The sequence below is a fragment of the Pelmatolapia mariae genome, linkage group LG3_W (genome assembly GCF_036321145.2).
Source record: "Pelmatolapia mariae isolate MD_Pm_ZW linkage group LG3_W, Pm_UMD_F_2, whole genome shotgun sequence".
Classification (NCBI taxonomy): Eukaryota; Metazoa; Chordata; class Actinopteri; order Cichliformes; family Cichlidae; genus Pelmatolapia; species Pelmatolapia mariae.
In genome coordinates, this window is record NC_086229.1 from 43,109,746 (window position 1) to 43,123,838 (window position 14,093).

The window sequence follows — 14,093 nt, forward strand, 5'->3', positions numbered from 1 at the left end:
ACACACACACACACACACACACACACACACACACACACACACACACACACACACACACACCTCCTCCCCTCTGATTATCGATCTCCACACACTGAAGCTAACCGGTCGTTCCTCCTGTTGGGATCGGAGCACAAACGTAAACAGAGCCATATGTTGTTTGGGATTGGCTCTATCAGATAAATGCTGACTGCATACTGTGCAGTGATTGGTTAAGTCTGCTCCGTGTCACGGTCACTTATCACCTCTGGGGTGATGAGACTGGGGCTCTCATTGGGCCCAAAACATCAATAAGTAATAATTGGCGTGAGTGGGGATTACTTCCTGGGTGGTCCAGGTATTAGCCAGTTCCCATTCTTCCATGATCAAGTGCTTTCTGCTGAGACGTCCCGGCTCATTAATCAACAAAAGCTTCTCTTTATCGAGCGTTTCCAGCTTCACTGCAGCAGAAACGTCAGGTCTGCCGGGCTCAACGCCGGACGTCAGGAATTAATATCTGACAAAACGCGTCCCAGCACCCCCGTAGGAGGGCGGTGTGAAACCGATTTCATCAGTGATTTCTGAGCGCTCTGTGACCCGTCAGATGAAGGAGCTGCTTGGCATCAGTTACTCCATTGCACTGACACCAGGAAGAGGAGGAGGAAGAGGAGGGAAGCGAAGCAGCATTTGGTGTTTTGGTTGCAGAGGAGTGTTTTTATTTGGCAGCATGCAAAGTGAGACTTTAAGCTGTCAGTAAAACCAAAATTTGGCAAAAAACAAACTCCAAACTGTCTTATCGGCGGGTCAGCTTGGCTTCCGGTCCCTGCACGGCTCTTTAGGAGTGAGTTCTGCAAACGAATGCAGCGCTGCAGCGAGCCATCATCTGCTCCATCAAACACAAACATTTCCCCCGTCACAGCGTCTGTCTGAGAGGAGCGTCGGGTTCGGGTCAAAGACCCCGAGCACCGCCATGACAATGAAGCCATGAATCGGCCCCACGTCTGTGTCGCTGTGATGTGGGAACCTGCAGGACTCATCATCACATGTTAGGGTTAACTTCTTATTGTGTGGCACAATCCAAATGTCCCCACCATCCACATTTTCCAACCTCACCGCTTCACTCAAACCTCCCCACAAAATGCTTTTTAAAAAAAATGTCTTGAATGACATTTTTTTGAATGAGCCGATGAGTTTCTGTAGTTTCACAAATGCTCCCGTGTGAAGCAGCGCTGTCCTCCCCCCGACCGACACTGAACAAACCCTGTCAGAGATTTATGCAGCCGCACACCCTGACGGCGTGAGCACGAGATAAAAACACTGCTGATCGACTTCACACATCAAACTTTTAGATTTTCCTGTCAGATCCCCACAATTCCTGGTTTTACATCAGTGGAACAGCTGTCTACAAACATTTGGACACTTTTAAACAGTGTGTCTTAAAATTTGAACCTTTGCACAAAAACCTTCGAAATACTCCGACTATAAGAAACATCCGAAAAAAGCCCAACTTCCTCACCGCTCTTGGATCTCTTCAAATATCCCGACTGTCAGTCACAGCCTCGCTTTCCAAAGAAATTCCCAGTGCTCCGACTTTGATAACAACGTCCAGACTGCAGCTCTGTGGAAAAAAATGAGTTCTTGTGTTCCACAAACATCCTTCCAACGAACTTCCAGACGTTTCACTCGGATATCTCAGCCCTCATCCATCAGCGGCTCCGAGCAGATTTCCGCGCTCACACTGTGACTGTGTGCGGATTTATTATCTGAGGCATGTCGAGGCCTTATCAGCTTCTTTAGAATACTATCTCATCTGTGTGTGTGTGCGTGTGTGTGTTTTCAAGTTCAAGCAGGCCTTTAACCTCCAGTTTTCCCGTGGGATCTCTGCACTGCCTCGAGGCAAACACACACACACACACACACACCCTGAGGCACATTTACTCTGCACATCCTCCAGTGTTTACTCATTAATTCTTATAGCAGTTTGTTATCGTCACACACACACACACACACACACACACACACACACACACACACACACACACACACACACACAGAGTTTCAGTAAAACAAAGTCAAATCTGCAGCATGTGTCTCTCTTCAAGGAAACAGACTATTTCCTGTACTCGGTTCTTTAAGCCTGTTTCTGTGTATGCAGAGGTCAGAGGTCAACACAAAGACATAAATGAAAGTTGTTTCTGACCATGACTGCAGTTTTATTTCCTGCAAAGCACGGAAGACCTCACAAGGACCACAGGAGTATACGTATGGCAGGACACATCTGTATTCATGTGATGTCACAGGTCAGAGGTCATCTGGGCTTCTTGATAGAACTCCAGAAACCAGCGAGAGTCAGCGAGATTAAAGCTCCACACGCTCCTCAGTGTGACTGACTATCAGCTGATCATGTTCTTAATGACACACACACACACACACACACACACACACACACACACACACAGTAACACCCTGCATGTCCCTGTTCAGCTCCAGCAGCAGCTTTATTAAAGACATTAGTACACACAGGTTACCTTACCTCGAATTCAGGTGTTCCAATCACAAGCAGCTTCTCAGCAGAGCCAATCAGAGCACAGAAAGGCCCAAATCCAGGTAGAAGAAGTCCAGATCCAGATGTAGTCCTGATTAATCCTGATCTGCTGAGACACAGTGGGAGAGAGGAGGAGGTCAGGCCTTTCATCTTCATCCAGGTGCATTGTGGGAGGGGCGCAGGTGTCCCTGAGACCTGGACACCGGCAGATCTGACCACAGCCGGCCGGAGGGTTCAGGTCCAGAGAGCGAGAGGAGGGCTCGATCCCTGCTCCAGTCAGGATATCTCTGACACACAGCCGGATCAGATTTGCTCCAGTTTTATGTTATCCATGAACTCCATCTCATTCATCCACCTTTCCATACCTGAGCCGAGACATACCTGGAAGCACTGTTTTTCCGAAGCGTCTTCGGAAAAACCACAGACATGAAAACTGCTTCAGAAAGACCTGCACACACAAAGGACCAACAACATCATCCAACCACCAAGCCCCCAAACGAGCTACACCCTCCAACCAGCAGAGCACCAACCAGAGAAGCAGGAGGAGCAGGGAGCCGGGACGTTCCCAGACCTGGTTCCACCTGGAAAGGTGAGTCCAATAAAGCCGAGAGTCCGACAGGAGCAGGCGTCTGATTGGCTGCAGACACACGTGAAGCTCAAACGGAGAAGAATATGGAAACCAATCTGACCAGTTAACATAAAAACCACCAGTTCACCTGGAGCTGAGCGCTCAACACCTGCACTGTGGCCTTCTGCACATGCTCAGTGCTGTCTGCGGTCCACAGGTGTTTCCTTCAGGCGGGTTTGTTGGGTTTTTTGCAATGCCACAAGTGACCACTGGGAGCAGCGGGACCACGGCTAAAACAACAGGATACAATATCAGTGCTGCCGGAACATGACCTTTGACCCTCTCTGACAATTACAACTCATAACTATAATTAATAGTAGTAACTGTAACTTCTGAATGTGTGTTTGTTTAGCTGATATCCGTCCATGTAAATGAGGTCACATGTCAGCTGTCCTGCCTTTATGCTCAGTCTCTGCTGCGGTGACCTTTCACCTCTGACACAAGCAGCAGAGATGACCGCAGCAGTCCTCTGCAGCACAGATCGGCTGATAACACCCGCCCTCAGTAATCCTGGATGCTGAGACAGCTTCAGCACAGGAAAGCAGCGTGGGATCTGACACTTCCCGTTGGTGAATCCGAGCGTCGACACGCAGACTTTGGACTTTCACTCAAACGGATCGATCAGGAAAACGAGCATCTGTGGAAGAACTCTTGGACATATATGAATAGACGTGAGCTTTACTGACAGTGAGGGAGGAGATGAGTCTATTATCCTGATGAAGACCCTCCGTTAGCGGGATGATCTAACTCCGGGCCACATTAGTGACTCTCTCACGTCTCTGGCTGCTCCGGGCCTCCGGAGGCACCGGGAGGTCCAGATGTGGATGGAGGCGAGCGGAGGGAGCGTGGAGGTCTGCCGCAGCCGTCCTGGAAATAAAAGAGATGTGAGCACTGAGCCTCCGAGCGGCGAGCACGGGAGGTGAGTTATGGGCGGCGACAGCCGACAGGTCTGAGCAAATGAGCCGAAAAGAGAGACGAGTTCAGACGGAGCACGAGGCGGCGAGGGAGAAAATTAAAGGAGGAGAGAAATGAGGGGAGGACGGCAGAAAATAATGAAAGAGCAGATCCTGCAGCGGGAGGTGTGCGCGGTGACGCGCAGCCACGGAGAGTGCACTCAAGTCCCTGCGTCATGCAAACTCTGCAGTCAGATTTGATTGTGATTTGTTTGCCGGCGTTCCGTGGGAGAAATCAGCCGGAGCGCCGTGCTCCCACTTCTGTTTGTTCTGCACCAGGTTTCCCGGGAAAAAGACGTCCTGCACATCAGACAAAAGCCAACGATCTGACAGAACGCTAATCAGAACACACACAGGAAGTGATTTCCTCCACAAGAAACAAAAGCACCACACGAGGAGGACGCCATCGAGCGCGGAGATGCTCCAACCACAGACCTGTCAGTGTCGGTGCTGAGCCCCACACAGCTCGTTACGGTCCCGTGCTGTTACTCACACACACACGCTCACGTCCTCCTCGCCATCAGACTCAGTCCTCCACGCCAGTGCCCCGGCGCAGGTAACCTCCTGCCTCGATCACGGGGAGTATTCCCAGCAGTGGGAGCTCTGGGAGAAGTTCAAGTGCAGGAATAGCTTCACAGAAGCACATCACACATGCGGAGTGTGACAGCAGTCCACGCTCACACTAAAGGACTCTTCAAAATCATACGTGATAGAAAAAGTTCCCATAATTCCTCTCTGCTTTAGTGCTGATTATGGGTAAAGTGCTGGTGTGCTGCAGTGTTTCACACAGGCCGGGTCTAATCCGGAGCGCTTCACGCTCGCTCTCTCTCTGCAGCCTCGCCGGGTTAATAAGTGTAAATCTGCCGCCGCTTCCAGCAGGGAAACCGCCACATCTGTCACAGCTGTCATAGCTGGTGCCTGATACAGATCCTGATACTGCAGCGGGTTCATGCACCCTGCACATGCAGCAGCTTTAAATCTGACCGCTCACCTTCAGCCTGTGTGTGTGTGTGATGATGCAGCCGGGCGGAGAGAGCTGCTCTAAGCCGGATAAATTCATAAACAGTGTTTCAGCGCCGCTTCAGAACGACTGTGAAAACAGCGAGCGGCGACTCGCTCCAAAGCTGCTCGCTGTGTCTGCTCTCTGTCCGTTTAGCTTCACCCGACCCCACCCGACCCCACCCGACCTCACGCTCCAACCCAGCAGTAAAGAAAACAGAAGCAAATGTAGAGAACAGGCTTCAGGGCAGTGCCCTGGGACCAAACACGCTTCTGCGTCCATACGAATGAGTACGAACGAGGCGCTGGAAACTTAGGTAGGCTGGTCGGTGCAGGCGGTTAGGGAAAGATGGCGGTTTGGGTCAAACGTGCACGCTCATCAGTCGTTGACATGATGAGCTGGAACATAAACGCAGCGTCAGGCCAACACGTCCTCATTAATGAGCCTCGCCAGGCTGAACATTAATATTAATGATCACAGCAGATCGTCAGGACGCCACTCACTCATGGCTCCGCTGAGAAAAACTGAGAGGAACTAAAAACCAAACTGCTGCAGCCTCAAACTCATACCAGGAACATTTATGGTGATGGAAAACAAACAAATACTTATGAAATGAATTCATTAAATCTGCGATCGCAGACGGCAGCATTTATTAATGCAAACACAAAGAACATCGTCTCCATCCTTTCACTGAAACAAGCACTGGGTGCTACAAAGTAACAAATTACTGTAATCACAACCCAGAGTGATGATAAAGTGCATGCAGACTCCAGTCCTGCAGCCAGAGCCCGATTTCTGCAGGTAACACCGGCAGCAGTCAGCGACGCTGTAGCTGTGCAGCAGGATAAACACGGAAACACGTCTCCTGCCTGCAAAGCTGTGTGGCGCGTTCATCTTTTATATAACGTTTCCTCTTCCTGTCTCATGGCGAGCGCTCTGCCAGTGCTGGGCGGAGTCTCGTGTTGAAGTGTGGGTTTCACCGGCCGCTAGCATCTCCTCACCAAGTGGTAGCCTGATTAGACTCAAAGTAGCGCTGTGTTTTTAGATGCTAAATGATCATTGGGCGCTGACCTCCTCGCCATCAGACGTGATTGTTGGAAACATAAACATGTGACATCACTCCATCAATCACACTCTGATACTACACTTGTTTACATGATGTTTTATTTACACGGCACAGATATTCTTCTGTGTTTTGGGTCGTTACAAACTGACCTGAGGTCAGCTGATAAAACATAAAGACCGTCTCAGTGTTAGAGCTGAAAGCCTCATTACCCGTGAACAAACACGTCTCTGTTTCCTGCAGCAAAACCAGGTAATCTGCAGCCTATTAACACAGCATTACCAAAAAATGGGCTAATCCACCCATTGTTCTGTGTGCGCGTGTGTGTGTGTGTGTGTGTGTGTGTGTGTGTGTGTGTGTGTGTGTGTGTGTCTTTGTGTTTCGTGCAGTCTGAATGACGGGAAAAAGGTCACCGGATGAATCTGCTGGATCAAACGGATAAAGACACAACAAAAAGTGCAGGAGGCGACCAATGAAAGGCCACCTAACACACACACACACAAAGAAGCACACACAGCTGGAGTGTGAAACACGCTGCAGCCATCTCGCACATGCCTGGCAGCGGGTAGATCCTGGTAGCCTGGAGGTCAGCCAACACACACACACACACACACACACACACACACAGGTCAGCCTGATGGTTTCCTGCTTTCGGAGCCTCCTACGCTCCTCACTGTGAACGGTGAGCCAAGAAAACGTGGAAACAGATGCCGATGGCGTTCCTTCAGAGCGCGGTGGCGGCTCCGACCTCGGGTGTTTCAAATTCCTTCACTTTGAGAGGAAACTGTTTTTCCTCCACAGCGGAGTCTTCATTGGTAGCTGGAATCTACGGTGGCCCAGAGAGGTCAAACCCACGTTTAAGGAAACAAAGACAAAAACGCTGCAAAAGCCCAAAACAGAACAGAGCTGTTTCTGGGGACACAATAACGGGACGGACCAGCCGTAGGGGCTGTGTCCCAAAACGTAGGCCGCATCCTTCGGAGGACCCGGCCTTCGTGGTCTACGTGGGCCGGGTCCTTCGAAGACCGAGAAGGCCGGAAGTGCAAGGCTGTGAAATGGGACGGTCTAGCCTTCAAATTAGCGTCACTGCTGTGTGGGTGGAGTTTAATAAACTCAGCCGTCTGCTCCTTGCTATCTAGAATATAACAGGACACTGGTGTAAACTCTCAACTGTCTCACACTTCTATTTAATCAGTTTTCTGTTTGACGTTTATTCAGCTGTGTGAAAATCCCGGAGGAACCCACCCGATGGATTAATAAAGTTTTATTTAATCTAATAATCTAATAACTTTGATCTCAGTCAAACCGATTTACTCCGGAACAAATAAAACACCGAAAAAAGGCAAACAATCACATTTTTAAGTTATCCGAGTGACTTATATATCATGTTTAACCTGAGTAGCGAAAGACAGCGGGGGTCTGAAAACGATGAAGCCGGGAGTCCGCTGCTCTCGCCGGCTCGAGTGACCCTTGAACCGAGTGATCCTTCAAATTCGGGGGAATGAAGGACGCATTTGAAGGAGTTGAAGAATTGGGACAGCCTTCGTCGCGTCGGTGTGACGTAATCGGCCTTCAAATGCGGCCTCAGGAGGATGCAGCCGACGTTTTGGGACACAGCTGGAGACTCGGAGGTCCTGTGTGTTTTTGTCACTCATGTGTCACCGCAGATGCATGTTTGCTATCGCCTGTTTACTGTTAGGCCCTGGTCCTTCACGTTAATGTCTCCCCAGAAACACTTCTGTTGTGCTTTATTTACCTTCTGTGGCGTTTTTCATTAAGTTGCAGTGCGTTTGGCCTCTCGGGAGAGCCAGAGGAAACGTGCCGGAGGACGACACGGTCGCTCAGCAGTGAATTCCAGCACGCCGCCATTGCCGAGGCGCAGGCGCTGACAGCTGCAGATTAAGTAACACAGCCGCTGTGATCGGGTTCTCTGATGTGAGGGAGCTGCTGATACAGCTCAAACTATCCGCCTCTGAAAGCGAAGCGCTGCCGAGGAGCCATTGCTACCCTCGCCACTCCTGTGACTGCTTCCTGTTCAGTGACATCACCGAACTCCACGAAACTTTCATCCGAGGACACCGTCGCTGTTCTGCAGTAAAACAAATAAGAACTGCACGTGCACGGCAGCGTTTCAGGGTTTCCTCGGTTCCGAGTGACCGTGTGCGTGACCACACCTGGGCCACGTATGGACAGAATCTGTGTGAGCACAGGTGGGTGTGGTCTGTGCCTCTGATGGACAGAAAGGTGTTTTACGTTTGAGTAAATTAAACCCGACATCAAAGAAAAACGCTGATTTTCCATCAGCAGAAACCCCAAAAAGCAAAAAACTGCGATCATTAGCGTCCGCTCTCGAGTGTGTCACATGACTGACTTGTTGCTAGGTCTCTCTGGAAACAGGAAATAACTATCCTAATGTTATAACTAATGTCACCTGAAACTTTGAGCCTGTGTTAGTGAACCTTTAAATCTCATTCTGCAGTCTGGCTGAGCCTCAGAGGAAACGCACAGGAAGCATGAAGCTGTCAGAAACAGGCTGTCATTGGCTCCTGGGGACCGCCGCTGTCATCGCCTCCTTCTTTACGGTCTCCTGATCTCCCCCGCCGCACGTAAAGGTCAGACAAACGAAATCACAGAGAAGCAGCGGGACACGCGCTGAGGTCGGCCGCCGCTCACTCCAAAGAAATTTCATCTATCTTTATCTCTGAGGTTCAATTTACCCGCAACCTGAGCGAGGGGGAGGGGTCTGTGCAGGCGAGCAGAACCAGTACAATAACATGAGAAGGAGGAGAAGCAGGGGGAGGAGGTGTGCGAGAGCACAGATAGACAGAACACAAAAACGCACACACGACCTGGAGCCGGACATCGCGACCCGGAGCCGGACATCGCGACCCGGAGCCAGACATCGCGACCCGGAGCCGGACATCGCGACCCGGGCTCAGACCCGCAGAGAACGTGCACTCACAGCATCCGCTGCACACACGCACACCTCCACCTGTGGTCATGAGGAAGAAACCACTAGATTCGGGGAGTGGCTTCCACATTTCTGAGACCACAATCACATAACAGCGTCCACAGCTGCAGACTTCCTGTGCCACAGGGGGCGCTCTCAGCCACAGTGAAAGCAGCTCTCTGGAAAATGTGAACTTGAAGTTTTCATGAAGTTTCTGACGGAGACAGCAGAGGGCGGGCGCCATCGATTAAGCGCGTCCTCATCTACATTCTCAACTGACCAATCAGCACGCAGCAGCAGAAGACATGCTCAGGAAGTACAGCGCAGCGATGAAGGGCATCGCCTCCACCCTGCTGCGCAAACACCACTCCATGTTTAACTTCAACTGTCCCCACGCTGACGACACGCTCGACCCTCAACTTCCTGTGCAGGCTTTCAGGGTGTTACATCATGGTCTAGGAGAGGAGGCAGGAGAGGAGGCAGGAGAGGAGGGAGGAGGGGAGGCAGGAGAGGAGGGAGGAGGGGAGGCAGGAGAGGAGGGAGGAGGGGAGGGTGGAGAGGAGAGGAGGGAGGAGGGGAGGGTGGAGAGGAGAGGAGGGAGGAGGGGAGGGTGGAGAGGAGGGAGGAGGGGAGGGTGGAGAGGAGGGGAGGGAGGAGGGGAGAGAGGAGGGGAGGCAGGAGAGGAGGGTGGAGGGGAGGGGAGGGAGGAGGGTGGAGGGGAGGGGAGGGGAGGGTGGAGGGGAGGCAGGAGAGGAGGGAGGAGGGGAGGCAGGAGAGGAGGGAGGAGGGGAGGCAGGAGAGGAGGGAGGAGGGGAGGCAGGAGGGGAGGGAGGAGGGGAGGCAGGAGGGGAGGCAGGAGAGGAGGCAGGAGAGGAGGCAGGAGGGGAGGGAGGAGAGGAGGGAGGAGGGGAGGCAGGAGAGGAGGCAGGAGGGAGGAGGGGAGGCAGGAGAGGAGGGTGGAGGGGAGGCAGGAGGGGAGGAGGGTGGAGGGGAGGCAGGAGGGGAGGAGGGAGGAGGGGAGGCAGGAGAGGAGGGAGGAGAGGAGGAGGGGAGGGAGGAGAGGAGAGGAGGGAGGAGGGGAGGCAGGAGAGGAGGGAGGAGAGGAGGCAGGAGAGGAGGCAGGAGAGGAGGGAGGAGGGGAGGCAGGAGGGGAGGGAGGAGAGGAGGAGGCAGGAGAGGAGGGGAGGGAGGAGAGGAGGCAGGAAAGGAGGGAGGAGAGGAGGGTGGAGGGGAGGCAGGAGGAGGGAGGAGGGGAGGGAGGAGAGGAGGGAGGAGGGGAGGCAGGAGGGGAGGGAGGAGAGGAGGGGAGGCAGGAGAGGAGGAGGGGAGGCAGGAGAGGAGGGAGGGGAGGAGGCAGGAGGGGAGGGAGGAGAGGAGGGAGGAGAGGAGGCGGGAGGAGAGGAGGCAGGAGAGGAGGCGGGAGGAGAGGAGGGAGGAGGGGAGGCAGGAGAGGAGGGGAGGCAGGAGAGGAGGGAGGAGGGGAGGCAGGAGGGGAGGCAGGAGAGGAGGGTGGAGGGGAGGCAGGAGAGGAGGGTGGAGGGGAGGCAGGAGGGGAGGAGGGAGAAGGGCGGAGGAGGGGAGGCAGGAGAGGAGGGAGGAGAGGAGGAGGAGGGGAGGCAGGAGAGGAGGAGGAGGGGAGGCAGGAGAGGAGGGAGGAGAGGAGGCAGGAGGGGAGGGAGGAGAGGAGGAGGCAGGAGAGGAGGGAGGAGAGGAGGCAGGAAGGGGAGGAGGAGGGAGGAGAGGAGGCAGGAGGAGGGGAGGCAGGAGGGGAGGCAGGAGGGGAGGCAGGAGGGGAGGGAGGAGGCAGGAGAGGAGGGGAGGGAGGAGGGGAGGGAGGAGAGGAGGAGGCAGGAGAGGAGGGAGGAGGGGAGGGAGGAGAGGAGGCAGGAGGGGAGGCAGGAGGGGAGGGAGGAGGCAGGAGAGGAGGGGAGGGAGGAGAGGAGGAGGCAGGAGAGGAGGGAGGAGGGGAGGGAGGAGAGGAGGGGAGGGAGGAGGGGAGAGAGGAGGGGAGGCAGGAGAGGAGGGTGGAGGGGAGGGGAGGGAGGAGGTGGAGGGGAGGCAGGAGAGGAGGGAGGAGGGGAGGCAGGAGAGGAGGGAGGAGGGGAGGCAGGAGAGGAGGGAGGAGGGGAGGCAGGAGGGGAGGGAGGAGGGGAGGCAGGAGGGGAGGGAGGAGGGGAGGCAGGAGAGGAGGCAGGAGAGGAGGCAGGAGGGGAGGGAGGAGAGGAGGGAGGAGGGGAGGCAGGAGAGGAGGCAGGAGGGAGGAGGGGAGGCAGGAGAGGAGGCAGGAGGGAGGAGGGGAGGCAGGAGAGGAGGGTGGAGGGGAGGCAGGAGGGGAGGAGGGTGGAGGGGAGGCAGGAGGGGAGGAGGGAGGAGGGGAGGCAGGAGAGGAGGGAGGAGAGGAGGAGGGGAGGGAGGAGAGGAGAGGAGGGAGGAGGGGAGGCAGGAGAGGAGGGAGGAGAGGAGGCAGGAGAGGAGGCAGGAGAGGAGGGAGGAGGGGAGGCAGGAGGGGAGGGAGGAGAGGAGGAGGCAGGAGAGGAGGGGAGGGAGGAGAGGAGGCAGGAAAGGAGGGAGGAGAGGAGGGTGGAGGGGAGGCAGGAGGAGGGAGGAGGGGAGGGAGGAGAGGAGGGAGGAGGGGAGGCAGGAGGGGAGGGAGGAGAGGAGGGGAGGCAGGAGAGGAGGAGGGGAGGCAGGAGAGGAGGGAGGGGAGGAGGCAGGAGGGGAGGGAGGAGAGGAGGGAGGAGAGGAGGCGGGAGGAGAGGAGGCAGGAGAGGAGGCGGGAGGAGAGGAGGGAGGAGGGGAGGCAGGAGAGGAGGGGAGGCAGGAGAGGAGGGAGGAGGGGAGGCAGGAGGGGAGGCAGGAGAGGAGGGTGGAGGGGAGGCAGGAGAGGAGGGTGGAGGGGAGGCAGGAGGGGAGCAGGGAGAAGGGCGGAGGAGGGGAGGCAGGAGAGGAGGGAGGAGAGGAGGAGGAGGGGAGGCAGGAGAGGAGGAGGAGGGGAGGCAGGAGAGGAGGGAGGAGAGGAGGCAGGAGGGGAGGGAGGAGAGGAGGAGGCAGGAGAGGAGGGAGGAGAGGAGGCAGGAAGGGGAGGAGGAGGGAGGAGAGGAGGCAGGAGGAGGGGAGGCAGGAGAGGAGGGAGGAGGGGAGGCAGGAGGGGAGGCAGGAGGGGAGGGAGGAGGCAGGAGAGGAGGGGAGGGAGGAGGGGAGGGAGGAGAGGAGGAGGCAGGAGAGGAGGGAGGAGGGGAGGGAGGAGAGGAGGCAGGAGGGGAGGCAGGAGGGGAGGGAGGAGGCAGGAGAGGAGGGGAGGGAGGAGAGGAGGAGGCAGGAGAGGAGGGAGGAGGGGAGGGAGGAGAGGAGGCAGGAAGGGGAGGAGGCGGGAGGAGAGGAGGCGGGAGGAGAGGAGGCAGGAGGGGAGGAGGGAGGAGAGGAGGCAGGAGAGGAGGAGGGAGGAGAGGAGGGAGGAGGGAGGAGGGGAGGGAGGAGAGGAGGGAGGAGGGAGGAGGGGAGGGAGGAGAGGAGGGAGGAGGGGAGGGAGGAGAGGAAGGAGGAGGGGAGGCAGGAGAGGAGGGAGGAGGGGAGGGGAGGCAGGAGAGGAGGCAGGAGAGGAGGCAGGAGAGGAGGGAGGAGGGGAGGCAGGAGGGGAGGGAGGAGAGGAGGAGGCAGGAGAGGAGGGGAGGGAGGAGAGGAGGCAGGAAAGGAGGGAGGAGAAGAGGGTGGAGGGGAGGCAGGAGGAGGGAGGAGGGGAGGGAGGAGAGGAGGGAGGAGGGGAGGCAGGAGGGGAGGGAGGAGAGGAGGGGAGGCAGGAGGAGAGGAGGCAGGAGAGGAGGGAGGAGGGGAGGCAGGAGGAGAGGAGGCAGGAGAGGAGGGAGGAGAGGAGGCAGGAGAGGAGGCAGGAGAGGAGGGAGGAGGGGAGGCAGGAGGGGAGGGAGGAGAGGAGGAGGCAGGAGAGGAGGCAGGAGAGGAGGGAGGAGGGGAGGCAGGAGAGGAGGGGAGGGAGGAGAGGAGGCAGGAGAGGAGGGGAGGGAGGAGAGGAGGCAGGAGAGGAGGGGAGGGAGGAGAGGAGGCAGGAAAGGAGGGAGGAGAGGAGGGTGGAGGGGAGGCAGGAGGGGAGGAGGGAGAAGGGCGGAGGAGGGGAGGCAGGAGAGGAGGGAGGAGAGGAGGAGGAGGGGAGGCAGGAGAGGAGGAGGAGGGGAGGCAGGAGGGGAGGGAGGAGAGGAGGGGAGGGAGGAGGGGAGGGAGGAGAGGAGGAGGCAGGAGAGGAGGGAGGAGGGGAGGGAGGAGAGGAGGCAGGAAGGGGAGGAGGAGGGAGGAGAGGAGGCGGGAGGAGGGGAGGCAGGAGAGGAGGGAGGAGGGGAGGCAGGAGAGGAGGCAGGAGGGGAGGCAGGAGGGGAGGCAGGAGGGGAGGGAGGAGGCAGGAGAGGAGGGGAGGGAGGAGGGGAGGGAGGAGAGGAGGAGGCAGGAGAGGAGGGAGGAGGGGAGGGAGGAGAGGAGGCAGGAGGGGAGGCAGGAGGGGAGGGAGGAGGCAGGAGAGGAGGGGAGGGAGGAGGGGAGGGAGGAGAGGAGGAGGCAGGAGAGGAGGGAGGAGGGGAGGGAGGAGAGGAGGCAGGAAGGGGAGGAGGCGGGAGGAGAGGAGGCAGGAGGGGAGGAGGGAGGAGAGGAGGCAGGAGAGGAGGAGGGAGGAGGGGAGGGAGGAGGGGAGGCAGGAGGAGAGGAGGCAGGAGAGGAGGCAGGAGAGGAGGGAGGAGAGGAGGCAGGAGAGGAGGCAGGAGAGGAGGGAGGAGGGGAGGCAGGAGGGGAGGGAGGAGAGGAGGAGGCAGGAGAGGAGGGGAGGGAGGAGAGGAGGCAGGAAAGGAGGGAGGAGAGGATGGAGGAGGGGAGGCAGGAGAGGAGGGAGGAGGGAGGAGAGGAGGAGGGAGGAGGGAGGAGAGGAGGAGGGAGGAGAGGAGGGAGGAGGAGAGGAGGGAGGAGAGGAGGGAGGAGAGGA

The 14,093-nt window shown here is 57.0% G+C and overlaps 1 protein-coding gene across 2 annotated transcripts in view; it reads right to left on the reverse strand.

The window, feature by feature from the left end:
- LOC134624465 (semaphorin-6D-like) overlaps nt 1–3,278 on the reverse strand; it is a 93,883-nt gene extending 90,605 nt beyond the window's left edge. For both annotated transcript variants that reach the window (XM_063469432.1, XM_063469431.1), the window contains exons 1-2: nt 2,903–3,278; nt 2,510–2,627 (exon numbers count right to left, since the gene is read on the reverse strand). The gene's annotated coding sequence lies outside the window, so the exon portion shown is untranslated. The remainder of the gene's footprint in view (nt 1–2,509; nt 2,628–2,902) is intronic.
- Nucleotides 3,279–14,093: the final 10,815 nt, after the last annotated feature.